General features: G+C 37.1%; 2 protein-coding genes across 2 annotated transcripts in view; one reads left to right on the forward strand and one right to left on the reverse strand.

Moving 5' to 3' along the window:
• The window catches only part of LOC142336281 (uncharacterized), a 304,207-nt gene that overhangs the window by 49,861 nt on the left and 233,294 nt on the right, over window positions 1-21,052 (reverse strand). The window lies entirely within an intron of this gene.
• LOC142337136 (synaptotagmin-15-like) overlaps window positions 14,775-21,052 on the forward strand; it is an 82,401-nt gene continuing 76,123 nt past the window's right edge. The window contains exon 1 of the mRNA XM_075386239.1: window positions 14,775-14,854. The gene's annotated coding sequence lies outside the window, so the exon portion shown is untranslated. The remainder of the gene's footprint in view (window positions 14,855-21,052) is intronic.

The raw sequence follows: 21,052 nt of genomic DNA on the forward strand, positions 1-21,052 counted from the left end.
ATCCTTTGGGTGCGAAAGAAGAATTCGCCGCGAGATGTTTTGAGTCGTTTTTTCGTTAAGTCAAAGTAATCGTCTCTTCTCATTGATCTGTTTCCAGGCAGCACCTGCTGTTTTGTATTTGTTGTTCGAGTTTGTTGAAGACTTGATGGTAGTAGAAGATCATTGAGCTGATAGTACTTTGGCAAGGGTAGTAGGTTTGACAAACGTAGTTGTTCGATGTAACTCAGTGTCTTGCTATTTGTTATCCAGGACACAACCTTTCATTGAAACCACTCCAAGTTTCGCATATCTCCTGGGTTTAAGTTACAACACGAGGATCCGTATATTAGAACTGGCAAAATCATCGATTTGTAAAATCCCAATTTGATGCGCATATTAACTTTAAAGGCTACACTTCTTTTCAGGGAAGAGAAGACTTGGTTAGCTTTCTTCATTCTTTCTTTTAAGTGGATTTTCTGAGTCAAATCAAGCATACCAGCATGTTCGTGTACACTGATCTCTGTGGTACAAACCCGTGTTGTTTCGAGGAAAGAAACTTGGTGAAGTGCGCGGACAGTTCTTCGTAGATGCATTTCTCGATTATCTTGTTTTAATGTTAAGCAACGACAGGGTCTGTAGTTTTCGACCAGTTTGTATTCACCCTGCTTGTAGATGGGCAAAACAACTGCTTTTTTCCAAGCTTTGGGTATCTTCCTGTTCCGCTTGACTGCTTTGAACATAGTGTTCAGTGTTTTGCACATTTCTGTTGCGGTCTTGCGAAAGAAAAGGGGCGGTAAGCCATCGGGACCTCTGGTTTTAGTCATATCGAGCGTTGCCAAAATTTCAAAAATCGTTGTTTTACAAATGGAAAAATTTGAGATAGTGGAATGTTGCGGATTGACTACTTTAAAACAGTAATCTTTTGGAGATGAGAAGACTGAGTGGAAGTATTGGTTTAGCATGTTTGCTTTTTCGATGTCGTTTGAGCTACATCTTCCGGCGTAACTCATTACTTTTGGAATGGTTGCAGATGTGGAAAGGCGCTTAACGTGTTTGAAGAGGAGGTTTTTTATCACGTCTGGCGAGAAGTTCTTCTTGATTTTCAATTAGTTAAGTGACCAAGTTTTCAAGTTTCGTGGCCTTCAACTTTCTGTAATTGGTAGGCCTCTTGTTTAGAAATTCCCGCTGATTTTTCAGCTTCTTCATCAAGTTCGACGTGGATGCCATTATCCACGGAGGTAGTTGTTGTCGATGTTTAGTCCGTTGATGGATGTGCTTTTGTATAAAAATATCGAAGTAGTCATGAAGCTGAAGACAAGCGTTGTTTATGTTTGTATGACATACAGATTGAAATTTGTTGATAGGCATGTCGATTAGCATGTCGATTAGTCTCTCAGTTGCAGGTATATCATTATCCTGTTGGTCACCCTATTAGCCAATGGTTGACTCCCAGGCTTGAAATGGGTATTTTGCAACAAAAATTGCAAATATAAGCAAGACTGAAAGCAATCTACAAATCACAGAGGGCATATAGATGCGTGGCATAAGGTTGTAATTGCCATCTTGACCCAAATTGTACAGGACTGTCTAGAATTCGGATCAAGCGCATCAACGAGTTGAGCCAAGACACAATGCTCCAATGCAAACAGTGCGTACCTATCAACCAACCTTGACATCTTTTGCAGTTCCCTGAAATCACTCGATTGAGATAATAATAAAAATAATAAATTAGTTCTCGAGTTTTTTCACTGCTTGCATTTATAAAATTACAAACAACAAAACAAAGCCTAAAAGGACATCAAAAGGTCACTAGACCTGTCAAGTGATGCCCTTTACTTCTTCTCAAAGTCTACATATTTGGTAATTCAAACCTCTCAAATAAATTTTTACCCTGGTAAAACCCTTGTTTAATAAATCTTTAGAAAATGTTTAATAGAAAGACCAAATTAGAAAGACCAAAAGTCTAATAGAAAGACCAAATGTCTAATAGAAAGACCATAAGATCAAAATTACAATTTTCATATTATCAAAGATCTCCTGTCCAAGCGAAAACAGAAAGGTACCAAATTTGTTAGACATCTGCAGGCTGGCTCTTCACCTTTGATCTTTCCTGGAAGTCAAAATTCAGACATTTAACAGACGTTTTAATTATGATATTTAACAGTTCCTCTTGAAAAACCAGCAACCTTCTCAGAATCGAAGAAAACGACAAAAGAAGAGATAAATTAAATGTTAGTCTCTCAGTTTTAGGTATAACATCATCTTGTAGATCACCCTATTAGCCACTCGTTGACTCCGGGTCTTAAAACGGGGTTTTTTGCAACAAAAGTTGCAATTATAAGCAAGACTGAAAGCAATCTACAAATCACAGAGGGCATATAGATGCGTGGCGTAAGGTTGTAATTGCCATCTTGACCCAAATTGTACAGGACTGTCTAGAATTCGGATCAAGCGCATCAACGAGTTGAGCCAAGACACAATGCTCCAATGCAAACAGTGCGTACCTAACAACCAGCCTTGACATCTTTTGCAGTTCCCTGAAATCACTCGATTGAGATAATAATAAAAATAATAAATTAGTTCTCGAGTTTATTCACTGCTTGCATTTATAAAATTACAAACAACGAAACAAAGCCTAAAAGGACATCAAAAGGTCACTAGACCTGTCAAGTGATGCCCTTTACTTCTTCTCAAAGTCTACATATTTGGTAATTCAAACCTCTCAAATAAATTTTTACCCTGGTAAAACCCTTGTTTAATAAATCTTTAGAAAATGTTTAATAGAAAGACCAAATTAGAAAGACCAAAAGTCTAATAGAAAGACCAAATGTCTAATAGAAAGACCATAAGATCAAAATTACAATTTTCATATTATCAAATATCTCCTGTCCAAGCGAAAACAGAAAGGTACCAAATTTGTTAGACCTCTGCAGGCTGGCTCTTCAACTTTGATCTTTCCTGGAAGTCAAAATTCAGACAACTAACAGACGTTTTAATTAGGATATTTAACAGTTCCTCTTGAAAAACCAGCAACCTTCTCAGAATAGAAGAAAACGACAAAAGAAGAGATAAATTAAATGTTAGTCTCTCAGTTTTAGGTATAACATCATCTTGTAGATCACCCTATTAGCCACTGGTTGACTCCGGGTCTTAAAACGGGGTTTTTTGCAACAAAAGTTGCAATTATAAGCAAGACTGAAAGCAATCTACAAATCACAGAGGGCATATAGATGCGTGGCGTAAGGTTGTAATTGCCATCTTGACCCAAATTGTACAGGACTGTCTAGAATTCGGATCAAGCGCATCAACGAGTTGAGCCAAGACACAATGCTCCAATGCAAACAGTGCGTACCTAACAACCAGCCTTGACATCTTTTGCAGTTCCCTGAAATCACTCGATTGAGATAATAATAAAAATAATAAATTAGTTCTCGAGTTTATTCACTGCTTGCATTTATAAAATTACAAACAACGAAACAAAGCCTAAAAGGACATCAAAAGGTCACTAGACCTGTCAAGTGATGCCCTTTACTTCTTCTCAAAGTCTACATATTTGGTAATTCAAACCTCTCAAATAAATTTTTACCCTGGTAAAACCCTTGTTTATTAAATCTTTAGAAAATGTTTAATAGAAAGACCAAATTAGAAAGACCAAAAGTCTAATAGAAAGACCAAATGTCTAATAGAAAGACCATAAGATCAAAATTACAATTTTCATATTATCAAATATCTCCTGTCCAAGCGAAAACAGAAAGGTACCAAATTTGTTAGACCTCTGCAGGCTGGCTCTTCAACTTTGATCTTTCCTGGAAGTCAAAATTCAGACAACTAACAGACGTTTTAATTAGGATATTTAACAGTTCCTCTTGAAAAACCAGCAACCTTCTCAGAATCTAAGAAAACGACAAAAGAAGAGATAAATTAAATGTTAGTCTCTCAGTTTTAGGTATATCATCATCTTGTAGATCACCCTATTAGCCGTTGGTTGACTCCGGGGCTTAAAACGGGTTTTTTTGCAACAAAAGTTGCAATTATAAGCAAGCCTGAAAGCAATCTCCAAATCACAGAGGGCATAGCGTGGCGTAAGGTTGTAATTACCATCATGACCCAACTTGTACAGGACTGTCTAGTACTCGGATCGAGCGTATCAACGAGCTGAGCCAAGACATAATGCCCCAATGCAAATAGTGCGTACCTAACAACCAACCTTGACATCTTTTGCAGTTCCCTGAAAACACTCGATCGAAATAATAATAATAATAAATTAGTTCTCGAGTTTATTCTGGACGTTGGTGGATGTCATTTTTAAATGCTTTTCGATTATTTTGACAACCGAAAAACGATTCGTTGGACTTGGTAACTATCATTTGTAAGATTTGCAAATCTCGAGTGGAGACCAACAAGGATTGATTTTAGGCCCTCTGTTTTGAATCCTTGTAAATGACTTAGCAAAAGTGCGCAACTTCAGTGATGCATGCATATTAGCTGCGTTGTGGAGATTATCACCATCGACAAGACACACTTTATGTTCCGATGAGGCATCGTGACATTTTAAAACTGAGTTCGTAACAACAATATTAATCCAGCTTCAGAGAATTGCTTCTGGATAACTTGTTATGGAAAATAACATTTTTAGGGACGGTTTTTAGTGATCATTTCAACTAAATCGATAGCTCGAAAATAAACTGGCCTCCTATTCTTCTTGAGACGGAACATAGCGTTACAAGCTAGGTATTTTGTCAAACTTGGCCTGTAAAAATTCGTGATCATGCCTATTTACCACTAAAGGTTTGCCTGTGTCAAGATCAGTCTTTCTGATTTTCAATTTTACTCAATTTCCGAAGTTCTTGAGAAATTTCGACATATATAGTTCAAATGGGATTGTGGCTAAAAATTTTGAGCTAAGTCGAACAAAAGAGCATGCTTAGTCTGATTCCTCTTCCAATGTTTAATCGAACGACAGAACTCTCGAGACTTTAGAAGCTCTGCGAGGACGAGGACTACTGAAATAACGAAATCCCCAACAAGCATCCAGTCGAGGCTACAGGAGGGTTGACGATTGTTTTTCTACTAAAAAAACTAGAACCGAGAAGTTAAACGGAGATTTTTTGTCAGATTTGTTGCATTGTGAACAAGATTCACAGTTCCATTGAGTTGAAAGCTGATTATGGTTTGATACACTACATTAGGAAGCTTCTACGCCCGAAGTTCTCAGTGACTTCAAGAGTCACGTAACCATTACATCAACCTATATTGGAAATACTAGAGTTCAAAGAGATGCACTATTGTGGACACAATGTTTATTAGTGGTATTTTTCGAAAATATCTTTCAAGTACGATGCATTGAGTATTCTTACTTAGCAGGAAAAGAGAAGACAAACAGTTGACCGTGAAAAATTGAAGAGTTTCAGCTTCTCTTCGAAGAATGTAAATTTGTCAGTTCTGAAATAAACATCTCCAACTTCCCTATCAATCTCCGATTTTCCTATGCCTGTTTGTTTTAAACAGAGTACAGCATCTTTTGAATATTTTTTTTGAAAACTGATTTTTCATTCTTAAAAACAAAATCATCTTCATGAGTATACTCTAGTAAATGGCAGAGGAGTAACATTATGTCAGGCAACATTATATTAAGATTGTTGCTGATCATTTTCTTCTACTAATGCTAATTCAAAACGGTAGCATCGAAACAATCATAAAATTGAACAGCTGATTATTCTGCAAAATCGGATCTTTGGACATTAAAGGCTCTTTTTTAATGCAGACTGATTTCACAGTTTTTGTTGTCCAAAATGTTTTTTGTCAGAACGAAAAATAAACTCAAAATAATTTTGTTCGAGATCTTCAATCATGGTATTCTGATATTCTAAAAGACCGTTTTTATTGCACTTTTTTGAATCCATCGGAAATTGACTCTCTATAACCAATTTAGTACCAATTTCCTCAAATAGCGTAATACTTTCACTGTTTATCTTTAGCCATAATTTTTCCCATTAGAACTCCATTTTGCTTTTGAACCTTTAATATAGACAAAGCTTTTCACACAAAATACTGGAGTGCTGTAATTTTTGAGTTCGCTAAATATCAACACCCTTTGAAGAAAACCAGAGGTTTTTGATTTCTTATTATTGGGTTATGGGTTTTCGCAAGCGGGATAAAAAGCGTTTTTAACTAAGTAGAAAAATTAATTTCTCAAAATGAGAGAATAACAAGAATGATATTTTAAAGTAGAATTTAGAGATTTACTGGAGAGATCTGATTATTAGATCAAGATGGTTATTTGATTTTGGGGATGAAAAAAGGCTCAAAAATCAGCTGTATATATACCCATGATCAGTGCGCGAAAATCAAGATACAAAAATAATCTTAGCACCATGATTTACAGTGGTGGTCGCAAGGAATACCCAATAAGGTTTGCTTCTGCAAAGTTCCCAGAAATCAGTCGCAGAGGGTACCATAGATGGTATGCTTTTACACTTTTCTAAGAATTCCTTCACATATCCGGTGGTATCATAATCATCCAATACATGCTGGGAAGATTTTACATCAAATAATCTCACTCTAATATTAGTTATCTAGATTCAGCAATTTGAACCGAATATTGATTCTAAGCTCCATTTCTTGACGATTCATTTATATAGATTCTGTGATCAAAATCAATTTCCTCTTGTCTTTGTAATCTGGTAAGTTAAACTTTCTTTCTAACTCTCACCAAGATCAAGACTATAGTTTGATCGATATTCTATCACCCCCACTCAGACTTGAGCTGATTGCGTAGAGTCTGTTCCCATCAAAACAGTTCTGAATGTTTCCACTTTCGATATAAGATTTTGTGACGATGTCGGCTGCCATTTTGTCAGTAGGAACATATTGAATTTAAATAGTCCCATCTTCCGTCTTGTACCGAATGAAGTGAAATTTTTGTCTCAATGTGTTTGCTCCTCTTGTGCATGACTGGGTTTTTTGCACAATTTAATAAAATTCTGGTTGTCCTCTCCAATTGCTACTGGATGTTTCTGTTGGATGCCGAAATTTTCCAGAAGTTGTTTCAGATACAATGCTTCTTGAACTGCTGCTGCAATGCCCTGATATTCTGCTTCTGATGAAAAAATGCAACTGTGGCCTGATCCTTGACACCCCAGCTGAGTGCTGCGTGACGTCCGTTGAGCTTGAATTAGTAGCCCGTCGTTGATTTTCTGTCGTTCAGGCCACCAGACAAGTCTGCATCACTTCCCCCCACTGAATCATTACTAGGTTCTTTTGTGTAAGTAAGTTTTAAACCTTTTGAACTTTGAAGATATCGCAGAAGTCTTTTTGTGAACATCCAGTGTTGATTGGTAGGTGCATTCATGTGTCTGGACAGAATGTTGACTGTGAACATGATGTCTGGCCTCGTCTGTATGACCTGATACAGAAGTTATCCATCCAAGCCTCTGTAGATCCACTGGTCCACGTTTTCGTCTCTGTTCTGTGCTGTCTGAAGTTTCAATTTCAAATCAGCTGGAGTTCTTGAGGGTTTGCTTTGATCCATTTGAAACCGTTCAAGCATTGTTTTGTTTGTAGTGTTCTTGGTCGACTGTGACTTTGTTCTCTTCTCGTCTGATTCTTAGACCCAGAAACCAGTGTAATCTTCCTCTGTCTTCCATGTGAAATGTTGCTTCGAGTGCCTTTCTGACATCGGAGATCACTGTCATGCTTCTTGATGCCAGTGATGTCGTCAACCCAGACCAAGATGAAGTTGTGACCCCCTGTCTCTGCTCTTGCGGACAAGCAATGGTCATTTCTGCTTCTGGTGAACCCCTGTCTCAGTGGCAAGTTTGCCAGTTCCTTATACCAGTTGTTAGCTGCCTGTTTCAAACCATAAATTGATTTAGTCAGTCGGCATACTAACTTTTCCCTATCTGATTCGTGTTGTACAAACTCCTGTGGCTGTTCCAGATACACTTCTTCCTCTATTGGTGAGTGCAGGAAAGCCATCTTGACATCAAACTGGTGCATCACATGGCCCTGCATCGCTGATAGTTGAAGTAGAATCCTGAATGTCTCTGGCTCACAGGCAGGCGCAAAAGTCTCAAAGTAGTCCAGTCCTTCTACCTGTTTGAAGCCTTTTGCCACATAGCGTGCTTTGTATTTGTCCTTGTTGACCACTGGGTCCCAATTTCACTTTGCAGACCCATTTGCCCGGTATGACGTCCCTGTCTGTGGGTGGTCTCAATAGGTTCCAAGTCTCATTGTCTTGGAGTGCCTTGACCTCGTCCTTCATTGCCCGCTCCCACTGGTTCCAATCGTCACCTTGCTTGGCTTCGTAGACTGTTTTGGGTTCCACATAGTCAACCTCAGTCACAACAATGGGTCCTGACTTCTCCAAAAATTGCGGTACATTCTTTGCACGTGTCCCTCGTCTGGGTTCTGCCCTCTCCGCTTGCTCCAGTGCCTCTTCAAGGAAGCCAACTTTCTGTGAAAAGTCCTCCGTTTCACTGTCTTCCAGTGACTCTGAGTGTCTGAGACTCTCTCTCGTTGCACTAGATTTTTCATCCAGTGCTTTTTCCTCAACATCTCAGGCATCTGGTCTCATTGTGGTTTCTTGAGTGTTGACGCTCTCTGCGTGATGCCACTCCACCTTTATTACAGTAGATTTGCTCTGCTCCTCTTTGTTGCCATCGTCTTGATGAACATCATCTGGGTGCCAGATCCCCAGTTGCTGTGACCCCTCATCTAGTAGGTCGGGCGTCTCTGTGTTGTCAGAGATTGAGCCCACTTCAGACTCCTTGATGATCACATCTCGAACTTCCACAAACTTGCGTGTGTTGGTTACGTACACCAGGTATCCGTTGTGTCCTTCAGTGTAACCCACAAACTTTCCTTCCATTGCCTTTGGGTTGAAGTTTGCTGACATCTCTGTCCCGCTTCCTCATGAAGACAGTGCAACTGAAAATAGATAGTTTACTATTTGAAAGCTTAAGTTTTATACCTCGCATCAGCTCTGCTGGGCATTTTTCTTCTCCTCGTCTCACAACCAAGTTCCTGATCTTTGTTGCTTGTCAAATTGCTGCTCCCCACATCATCTTGGGAAGACCCGAGTCAATGAGCAAGCGTCCTGCCTTCTCCAGCAGTGTCCTGTTGCACCTCTCAGCTAACCCATTCTTTTGTGGCGTCTCTGGTATGGTCTTCTCCTGTAGACTGCCTGCATCTAAACAGTACGTCTTGAACTGCTCTGAGAGAAACTCCTTCGCATTGTCTTGTCTCAGCTTCTTGGGTGTCCCCACACTGAGAACAAACTTTTTCAGGCTGGCCAGTGCTTCACTCTTTGCTTTAAAGAAGACCACAAACACAAACTTTGTGTACTGGTCCAAAAACACAAGGCAGAACCGAAACCCTGACAGTGCCTCTACTCTGAAAGGTCGCATCACGTCTGTGAACACCCTCTCCAGCCTCTCTTCTGCTTGGGTCTCTGCCACTCTTGGTATTGGAGTCTTTGTGATCTTTGCCAATGCACACACATTGCATACATCATCGAGTTCGCCCACTGTCTGTGGTGCATTCCTGACCACATCCGCTGGATTCAAATGACCCAATCGTCTGTGCCACTTCCTTGCACTATCAAGTTTCAAGCTGTTGGAACTCATCTTGAATTCTAGAACGCTGCAGGGTAAGTAAAACAAATTATTTTCTTGTGTTGGTTTTACCCGAGTTCCCGTCTGGAGTTTCATGCAGCTATTTCCTTTCTTGAAAGTGAAGCTATGTCCCCACGCCGTGCATCCTGAGACTGATAAGAGGTTTGAAGAATAGTCCAGCCGACACCAAACATTTTTGAGTTCGCATTGGAATTCCTTTTTTTGAGGGTATGCTGATCCTCACACAGCCTCTGCCCACCACTCTGGAAGCCTCTCCATTGCAATTTCTGACCACTGAATGAATGGGCACAAAGTCCAGGAACGCGTCAATGTTCGTCACTATGTGATCTGTACAACCACTGTCCACTAACATGTCTGCTGTCTTCCACTGGGTAAGAGCTGCCCAGTATTCCTCGTCTGGTGAAGTCAATGTTGGACCCATTGCCACTGACTCATGTTTGCCGCTTGCCATCTCTTTGTCTCTTGCATGACCTGTCTAGGTGACCTTTCTCACCACAATTGCTGCATTGTGCTGTCACCTTCCTCCTGCAGTCCTTGGCAAAGTGTCCAGGGATCCCACACAAAAAGCACATTCGTTTCTTGGGTCCCTTTTTGAAGTCACGCTTCACTGCCAGTGCCACTGAACCACTTTTTCCCTTGTGCCTCTGTGCTGCGCTCTCATGGAAGTTCTGCAGCCTTTTCCTCAACTCTGTGAAGTTCGTTTCCGGGTTAAAGCTTTCCTGTATAAGAAAATTTTCATACCTCATTGGCAGATCATTGAGGACCAAGGCGTTGAAGGGGATCTATGAGACTGCTTCCTCTGCTTCTTGTAGCCTTGTGAGCAACTCCTGACCTCTGATGAAGCAGCTATCCAAATCCTCAGCATCCTCGAGCTGCAGTCGAGCAAGCTGTGCCACCAAGGTCACCACTGTCGGCGTCTCTACACTCTGAAATCTCTCCTGCAAAAGCTTCCAAGCCTTTGCTCCATCTCCGATGCCGTCATCTCCCACACAGTCATGTCTCATCAGCATGAGGGTTGTTGCATCTAGAGTCAGTGGCCGATGGCACTGCACATTGTTCTAGTTCTCCTTGATGTCTGCAACTTCTTTCTCATATGCATCCTTCAGCACTTGTGGTTCTTCTTTTCATCCTTGCCCACCCCATTGGCTAGTGGTGCAGGCTGACTGGGTTGCTCCTCTGTCCCAAGTAGTGATTGTAGAGACCCTTCATCTGCATCATTGCCATAAATCTTGTGCTCCAGATTGGAAAGTCATGTGCCTTTCCTGTATAGGTCAGCAGCAAAGTAAAAAGAAAAGGTGCCAAGCAGAAAAAGATTATGACTGTCAACAACAACTTAGGTTTGTTTTAGAAATTAGTTTTACGACTTAGAAAATTGCTGGGCCCATAATCTGTTGGGTTATGGGTTTTCGTAAGCGGAATAAAAAGCGTTTTTAACTAAGTAGAAAAATTAATTTCTCAAAACGAGAGAATAACAAGAATGATATTTTACAGTAGAATTTAGAGATTTACAAGAGAGATCTGATTATTAGATCAAGATGGTGATTTGATTTTTGGAGATAAAAAAAGGCTCAAAAATCAGCTGTATATATATATATATAACCATTATCAGTGCGCGAAAATCAAGATACAAAACTAATCTTAGCACCATGATTTACAGTGGGGGTCGCAAGGGTTACCCAATATGGTTGCTTCTTCAAACTTCCCAGACATCAGTCGCAGAGGGTACCATAGATGGTATGCATTTACACTTTTCTAAGAGTTCGTTCACATTTCCGGTGGTATCATAATCATTCAATACATGCTGGGAAGATTTTACATCTAATAATCTGACTCTAATATTAGTTATCTAGATTCACCAATTTGAACCGAATATTGATTCTAAGCACCATTTCTTGACGATTCATTTATATAGATTCTGTGATCAAAATCAATTTGGTCTTGTCTTTGTAATCTGGTAAGTTAAACTTTCTTTCTAACTCTCACTAAGTTCAAGACTATAGTTTGATCGACATTCTAACACTTATCCATGGGTTTTGTTCGGAGAGTTTTCGCCTAATAACTATTAACCAATATAAAATCTCTTTATTGTATTTTTCTGATATATTTAGAAATCTGCTGTGAGTTTCTGATAAATTTTCTTCACACTTAATTTTTGAGAGCGTGTCCAATTTGAGAGAGCTTCATTTTTATTGAGGTTACCACATTCACACACTTTTTGCTCTGTTACTGACAAACCTTTATCAAAACATTCTATTATGATCTGTTTGAAAATCTGTCTGGTCGTAACATTAGGATATATGTAATGAAATCAACTGGTTTTTTTTTCTATTAAGCATATGGAGAGGTGGCCGCTCTTTTGTGAAATAGTCGGAGTATAAGAATGTTTTTTTTTGCAGGATACTACATCAGATACTTCAGAACTGATCTTGTTAAAAAACTTCTCTGTGTGGTTGGGGACAGTTGCAAATGTTAATGAAAAAGTTCTTTCCTTGCTTTTTTCTGACCTCTAACCGCAGCGTTTCTAAATTTTTTATAAGCTGTCTCTAATTTTTCTGAATACTGTACATTTTTGGTACCCAGATTCCTAATCCTAGCTTTTTATTGCTCCCGATTTATTATTCCAGATTATGATTAAACCTAAAAACCTCGTTTAACCCAACTGCTTTTTATTCCCCTTTTAATTAGCATGTTCAGTAATCAAATATCTGGTAAAACTAAGCGAAGAAAAATTAAATCATAAAAAGCTCATGCCTTTACGTGGGCATCTTAGGGAGTGAACTCAACTTCTATGTATATTTTGACAGTAGCCAGCTGAATAAAAAATGAAATAAACTTATAGAAGCCAAAAAAGTCGGTAATGTGCAATAACAACTAATGCTCGAACGTTAATAGTTCGCCCGTTATTAAGTTTAAAATCTAACACATAATCATAGAAGGACAATATCAAAACAATAAAGGATAGATCATGATTTGTAATATGAAAGTTGTTTCTTTTCAAAATAACATAGGGATTTATACCAGATAGCTTTATAGACATTTTTTCTATTTGAAAGAACAAAATTGAACCGAGTAACACAGTTCACATTTAGTAGGGAAAAAGCAACTTAAAAAAACTTCTCGAGCAAAAAAGGTTCTGAATTAAATTTTGATTCTGTTTTCAAATAAACCATCTAATATTAAAAACTCGAAAAAACGACATTTAATGTTTATGTATCTTGATCAAATCACTTTAATTTTTTTAGACTTTAAATTTCAAATAAATTTTATTGAACGAACTTATAAAATCTATGAGTAAATTACTATAAATTACCTATAAATTATACCGCATGCAGCAACAGGTGGCTTCAAGAACACCAAGTCAGCAGCAAAATTTTCAACAAACAAGATCCAACAAACAAAATAGATCTTTGCCCTCTTGATATAATGATCGCATGATCGGAAATTGTTGTGATCGGATGATCACATCTAAAATTGCGAAAAAAAATGCTCAGAATATGAGCACAGTTACCAAACTATAATTTTAGAAAAGACGCTAATATCCTGATTTTCAAATTTTTTTTACGGTAACGCTAGTTTTTGAGCTTAAAAAATGAGGCAAAAAAAATACGTGGAATGAAAAGAAACATATCTGATCTTAGGAAACACCGTCTTCTTCGGATTATAATTGTATTAATTTTATGCAAACCAATTCAAATACATCGAACGATTTTGCTTAATGTGTCGTCAAAATCAAAAGTTTTGCGGAAGAACAAATTCTTGATAAAACTCAAAATACTTTCGATAATTGTATCTTCAAATTTAAAAAAACGTGACTTCAATTTAAAATTAGTCTGTTGTTTAAATTCAGTAAACGTTCCTTTGTACTCAGCAATTGAAAACTTGCAAAACTAAAAATGACATAAAGACGTGGAATTCAGAAATCAATTGCGTTTTTTCGGAGATAAAACATAATTTCAAAAAATAGATGAAAAACATGTTCTTCTGACGTCAAGCAAGACAAAAGTTCATTGATGGTTCATCAGATAGCCTTCTTTCACTGAGGGCTAATAATAACACAAAAAAACAAGCAAAACGAAAAATTGGCAAAAAAGTGTAAATGGTGTAGAAGCCATAAAAAAGAAAAATATCATTTTAAATTAGTACAAAAAATAAAAAAGACGTCTGTCCCGTTAAGCCAATGGTATCTGTAATTAACATTCCCTAATGATAAAAAGTCGAAAAAAGAAACAAGGAGAGGCAAACTCAGAAACTATAGAAAAGTTAAAGAAAACAAATTTTTTGATAGTTTTAAAAACAATCTCAGTCTTTATTTATCCCAGGAAGAGGTGAGCGATCCAAGCCAGCTCTGATTACACTAACAGGGGGAACTAAACTAGACACTCCAGACTGATCTGATCAGAAATACTTGATTCTCGCACGGGGGTATCAGACCCAATTGGGTCGCGAAATGGGTTGCCAGACATACTTGGGTTGCAAACCGGAAGTGCCAGACTAACTTGGGTTGCGCTCTGCTGGTGTCAGAACCACTTAGGTTGAGCATTTAGGATAACTCAAATGACATTTTTAACAAGAATTAGCAGCAATAATAGGAACAAGTTAATGTTTTCAGAAAATAAAACGTCGTTTTATATTTATGTTGTTTTGAGTTCCTCATTAAAAAATAGCATTAAAGGACGGAATATTTTTAAGCGCAACGCCAAGTAAGAAAAATAAGTGTTTGGCGAGGGTCTGCGCATGTGGTACCAGATCTACTTGGATTGCACACTAGGGATACCCTGACTGATAATTTTAACCGTTCAAATAGCAGTAAACGTTGGGGTATTTTAATGCTTTCAGAAAAATAGACGTCATTTTATGTTTATGGGTTTAGAGTTCCTCGTATAAAAATTGTCCTAGACACAGAAAACTTTGAATTCAACAGCAAATAAAAAAACTTGGCCTTTGATCTTCACCAAGTAAAATTGAGAATTGTTCTCCATAAATACAATGGGGGTTAATTATCTGTTTCTTTTTAATCGGAGACTGCCCGTTTTCTGGACTTCTTGTTTCAGCGCAGACTTTCAAGACTCTGCAAGGGTTTCTGATCAGACCTTACAGACGCTGGAGAGAATCGGTTCAGACTATCCAGATCATACCACACAACTATCTGGACTTTAGACCAGACGCCGATCAGATTTTCCGGACTGCAGGTAGTCATGCCAGACTCAGTGGAAGGTTCGCAGTTCACCCCTCAAACCCTGGTTAGTCTGATACACGTGATGTGAAGGAAAACCAACTGCCTTATATCAAACTTTTTATCAAGAGAGTCAATTGATTTATCAAATCTCGTTTCATCAAATTTCGATGTCAAATATTAATATCATTTGGTTTAGTTAATTGATAAAAAGTTGAATCCTTGCTTTCATCAAAATTTTTATGGAAAAACCTACAGCCCCCCAGTTAGCGCAAATTTACCGTAAATAGGGAGTGAAATATATTGCCGGGCGTATAATTGGAAATATACGATTTTTGGTTTGTCATATTTTATTTCGTGAATGCTTAGCACTCTTCTCAAAGATGTTGCGATAGTGTGTACTGCAAGTTTGCTAGTAAATTGACTTTTTTTGAAGATCTTTTACATGAAAAATATTTTTCGTTTTTCAAGAACAGTGTGGGATGAATATTAAAAAATTTTAATTTTGCTCTCAATTTAGATTACCATTGAATTGTATTATAGTTGCTCAATTCTTTTGATAATACCTACGTTCAAAAAAACTACGCTTGCGGGGTTTGATCAGTATTTGTTGCGTTTCAAGCTTGTGATATCTACTTACCTCTTCCCACTGTTACCATCGTTCATTCTCTCAAAGTTGCGATCATAAGTAAATTTCAAATGTTAATTACGAACTCATGAATAAATAGTGGGTGTTGTTTTTACTTAATTTTGAGTGCACGAATTCGCACGAACTCGCTCTTCTCGTGTGGTGTCAAGCAGACTATTTGGCCCCAAACTTAATAGGCATATAACTGTTACTCCCCAGGCTCACGTGCTGCATTATTACATAATTACGTGCCTTATAACAACATAATTTGTAATTGATTTCATATGAAACACTTGACGCTTAAATAGAGCAGATCCGAATATAGCACAGGAGCAGGCAGAGTATAATATTAAAAAAACCAAAAGATTTTTTTCTCAACATTTTTTTCTCAGTTTTATGTTGATGGTTTCGAGAATGAAGTCATTACACGACTCTGATGAAGTTACCTGGAAATTAAGGTAAAAGATTTTTGAAGAGATTGTAGCGGAGACATGGAATTTTGCTTAAAACACTTACTTTTCAAGTTCGGAATTTTCGCAGGTTTTGAAAACTGTCACTATTTGGAAATTTTTTGGCATTCTATACTCAGGCACTTTGTAAATCTGCTGCTTTTTAAAAGTTGCACTTGCGTGTTTCAAACATGATTTCAATTTTTAAAAATTAAGATTTATTGAATGAAACGGGAAGTAAAGGTTGTCAATACAAACTTTTGGTTAACGAATATAAAGTTGCTTAAAAAAATCTTTTTAATCATTTTTTTTATTTCCTCGCACAATCTTGCACCTTGAATACTTCATTTTTTCTTCAACAGCTTTTGGGATGAAGCAAATAAGCCCCAGCTGAGGTGTGCGCTCGAAATCGTCCTGATCAAACCGTTTCAAGCCAACACCTGGCCATTTTGCGCTCGAAATCACAGGGCAATTTTGAGCTGCTGATAATGACAGGGCAATTAATGGGCTGTTGATATTGCTTCTCAACTGAATCTCATCGTAATGAAGGTTCATTGAAGATTATATCTTAGATAATTCGTGAATTTCGAGATATTTTGATTGGTAGCTTGTTGAAAATCAAATAAAATAGTTAATGACTAACTAATACTTCAAAATAAATCCTTTTCTGGTGCAACGTGTTCTTCTACAATTAAAAATCAATCTTTTAGAGTCAAAAATACACATTTTCCTTATTAAATATTTTGCGCATATTTTGTTGGGTTTATTCCTTATCAATTTGGTCTTAAAAGTGGTGGCGAAAAAGTATTTATTTCAGGCATTTTTCAGGACAGCTTTTAAAAGCATGCACCATAACACAAAATAAATTTGCGTAATTAGTGGTAAAATGTTGGTAAGGTTAGTTCAGAGTTCCAAAATCAAGATAAATTATTTCAAAAATATGCTACAGCTCAATTGAGATACAGGTCATTGCAGTATCTAAACGCGTATCTGACGGTTAAAAAGGCCGAAAAGGTGTATCAACTACAACTGATTGAAATCTTTTCAAGGTTACAAGGTTTGCTCGATTAGGTTACACTTGTTTGCTCGATTAGACTGCTCTTTGTTGTGATAACATGAAGCCACCAGTTGTAAATTCCAATTCAAAAGGCCGTTCTTTTCTGCTTATTTTGCTCTAATTTATTGTTCCGACCCAGTTCAGTGAGGGAAGAACAATATACTCAAAAAGGTTTTTATTGTTCAGTCAATTTTAGCCGATTTATATATATCCGTTGTACCCGGGTCGAGGTTTTTGGGTAAATTTTTATAAGAAATACGGTGAATGCGGTAAATTTTTGTAAGAAATGCGGTGATTGCGGTGAATGCTGTGACAATAAATATTTCACCGCAGTTCACCGCATTTCTTAGAAAAATTCACCGCAAAATTCATTGTTACTCAATCTGATTTAAATACACAAGAAATATCAAGGATTTACGTGACAGTTGGGGCAGTGGAATAAGCAGTTGAAGGCATGCAGGAGGTACGAGGTTCACATCCGGGTAGGGAAAATTCTTTTTTACAGGTATACTGAGAACGCGGTGAAAATAAATAATTCACCGCGATTCACCGCTTTCACCGCGAAAAAAGGTAAGAAATACGCGGTGAAAATTATTTTTTTTTCACCGAATTTAACCGCATTTCTTACAAAAAATTCACCGCCAAACTTGGACCCGGGTATAGGATTGTGAGTGGTATCATTAGAAAGCCCGTCCAGTGTAGAATAAATAATTAAAAAGAAAAACAACTCTTTGAATTTCGTTTTTTCCACGGAGTTATTGAGGTTTAGCGAACATTTGACAGAGTTTCGCTGTTTTTGTTTACTGTTTTATGCTTTTTTTTGGCAGTTTTGCTTAAAAAATAGGGAAATTGTTAACGATGCAAAATGGTGAAATTGTTAAAGATAGTGTTGTTAGTTTTACCTCTAAAGATGGAAGAGTCTGTTGAACTGCTTAATTCAATTTTTTGGCTAAATTATATGCTATATTTTTTCAATATTTAGCCTTTTTTCAGCACGAAATAATTTTTTTCAGTCCACTTTGATTTATCTTCACAGATAAAAAACACAAGACCCGTTGGCACAATCTTCGCTTACAACATAGAGAACTAGTTTTACATGCTTTTTCTTTAAGAGCCACATCGAATTAAGTGTTTGCCAGTTTTCTGATAATTCTATTCAATAATTATCATGATGCATCATTTTTTTGATATTTTTTGTCCTTTTATCCAGAAAAATCACGTGTTTTGCCAAGTTATGAAGAGCAAAGGCAAAATCCAATCAATATTCACTGTAAAAAAATAATTCGGGTTGTAATCATTCGCTGTCTTTTTCAATTTTTTGCGTTTATCATTTTTTCAATGTAAATTGAAGAACAGAGCAAAGCAGTCCAGTCTTACTACTGACAGGTCCCATTGACTCCCAAAGAGTTCCAGGGAAACCTATCTAGTTGAAACCTTAGTGTCTTTTTGAGTTTCAAAAATTTGTTTTAAAAATAAATAAGGGATTTTTGAGCTTTGTCATTTTTCCTCCTTTTGTTCAATTTGTAGCGTAAAGTGATTAAGATGGAGTCGCCTTAAATTTTTAATTGATTCAAGTGCAATATTTCTTGCGGTTTGTTGACTAAAGTAATTGTGACTAGGCTTCGAAACGACGAGTTTTAAAATAAAAACAAATATATTTTGGCTTGTGGTCCTTTTCCCAAATGTGAAGTACCCTTTTTATCTTGTCACATTACTGACAGAACAGATATATTCACTTTGGCCTTCAAAGTGAAAGCATACGTGAACAGATAAGTTTTTCTAGTGAATAGATTATGGCTGTAACGGCTTCGACACTGTCTTCTAGCAAAATATAGTTGAATTTTTTCTACTTTTGCCTTTATTTGTGTTTCCTTTTGTAGTCAAATGAGATTTCTTAGATAACTTCAAGTCTTAAAGGCCTCTTATGGATGAATAAGCAAACACTTTTACTTTTTTCAAATAATAGCTTAAGTTTTTCATAACTTTGATGTCAGATGTTTTTTTTTTAAAATCGATGTTTTATGCAACGTTGCTATCTGCTTTTCATCTTTGGCTACTTGTTACGTAGTCTCCTTATTTAAAAGTCATATACAAAGATTTTGCTATTAAATAAAAACACTATTGAACATATCTAGTGTATTAAATGTGTAGCTTATTGTTTCAAAGGCTTCGACAACGCATTATTGCAAAATTTTGTTCTTATTCTGGTTATTGCCATTATTTGACGTTTTTGTTGTTAGTCAGATAAAAAATACAGAATGAAGACAGATCTCATTTTCTGAGTGATTGCAGATCTTTTTTAAATGAAATTAAAAAAATTGTTTAATAATGTCAGTTGATAGCTAATGCTTTTTGACTGAAATTAATTGTTTTTAAAAAAACAAATATTTTATTAACTGTTCCATTTTTGTTCTTTTTTGCCTACTTGTTACCTAGTCTCGTTCTTCGGAAGTCAAACACACGACACACACACACACACGTTTGTATATGGGGAGGTCCAATTGATATCTAAAGGTTTTCGTTATTTGCAATGATTTGTTTTCAAAAAATAAAACGCGTTTTTTCCAGGTTTCCTTAATGACTAGTCGGCTGTTTTTTTAGTGAAGTAGCAATTACTTTGTTTAGATTAGGTTTTATTTGACGCTAATTTTACTTTGTCATTATTTTTTTTTCAAGCAGCAGAGATTGAGTTTTGGATGTAAGTAAAGTTTGTTGTCGGTGTCTGATTTCACTGTTTTTCTTGTTTCTTCATTTTAGTAATGGTAAGTCTCATCACCTTCAATTATTGGGTTGTTTGCTTTACTAAGTGTTTAGAGTTGTCAGCATTTGGTTCATAAACCAGTTATTTTTGAACAATATTTTGAATATTTGAAAATTGTCTTTCTCTTCCTCATTTGGTAGAAAATTAAGCCAAAGGTGTGGATAAACGGGGTCGGCACATTATTTCTCAAGGCACAATAGAGATCCCCTTTGTTTTAAGTTTATGAACTTATGATGAACTGTTTCTGTGAAAATTCTAAAACCTTAAGTTAGAAGCGGATTGTGAATGTTATCTTTTCTTTAGTCTGATCCGTTTTCAGAGACAACGACTGATTTTCAAGAGTATATTTTGCTGTTTATTCTTCTATAAGCTTGTATGCTTGTTAAATAATAGCTTACAAAGGTGTGGTTTATACCCGCATTTACGATCAAAGTTAAGTCTGGCACGATGAAACTCATGTATGATAATGAATGAAAAGGTTTGGCATTGAAAGTCATGAAAACTCAAAGTTAGAGATATGATTTTTACAGCGATTATGAATATGAACTCGATAAATTTGACTAAATAACAAGGGGAAGGATTGGGGGGCTAAACATTTACGGACCGTTTACACTCCGGCAAGCAACAACAAAACTTAGCAAATAAATTTATCAGAAAAGAACAAAATAATTGACATCAGAAATTTAAAATTACTGCTTCAAAAGTTTCCGCTTGAGTGAGTTTTATGCATCGGTTTGACATGATTGAAGGAGTATTCATTCACTCTCCGCGGCCAACGAAAAAGAAGAATCATCGTCAGTTTCAAACACTTTACCCAATCTCACTGCGGTACGTTGCACTATGCCAGTGCTGGTCTTGATGTCGAATTTTCTTGCCACTCCATCTCTACTCACATGTGCTTTGACGATCCGACCAATGGGCCAAATTCCTCGGGGTGTAAAATCTTTGTAGAGCCAAACAACATAGTCTTCTTTGAGCTCAGCGTTGGCTTGCTGCCATATTGTCCGTCTGTTAAGTTCCGGTACAAACTCTTTGAGAAGACGAGACCAATAGTGGTCCAACAGGGTCTGTGACTCCTTGAAATCTCTAATTGAAAACTTGGGTCTTTTGTTTGCCAGAGGTTTTAGGCAGAAGTGGCGTCTTCTCATCAAGAAATGATTCGGTGTTAATGGTTCCTCGTCGATCAAAGTGCTCCCAACATGCGTCAGTGGGCGTGAATTAAGAACTCCGTCTGCCTCCGCTACAACTGTATAGAAGACTGAAAAGTTTAGTTGGCGGCTTCCGAGCGCAACAAGTAGGCTTCGTATAGACGACTGGATAAGTCGTTCCAAAACCCCTTCCGAAAAAAGGTGCCAGAGGTGGGTTGAACG

The sequence above is a fragment of the Convolutriloba macropyga genome, chromosome 3 (assembly GCF_964194025.1).
Source record: "Convolutriloba macropyga chromosome 3, txConMacr16.3, whole genome shotgun sequence".
Taxonomy (NCBI): domain Eukaryota; kingdom Metazoa; phylum Xenacoelomorpha; order Acoela; family Convolutidae; genus Convolutriloba; species Convolutriloba macropyga.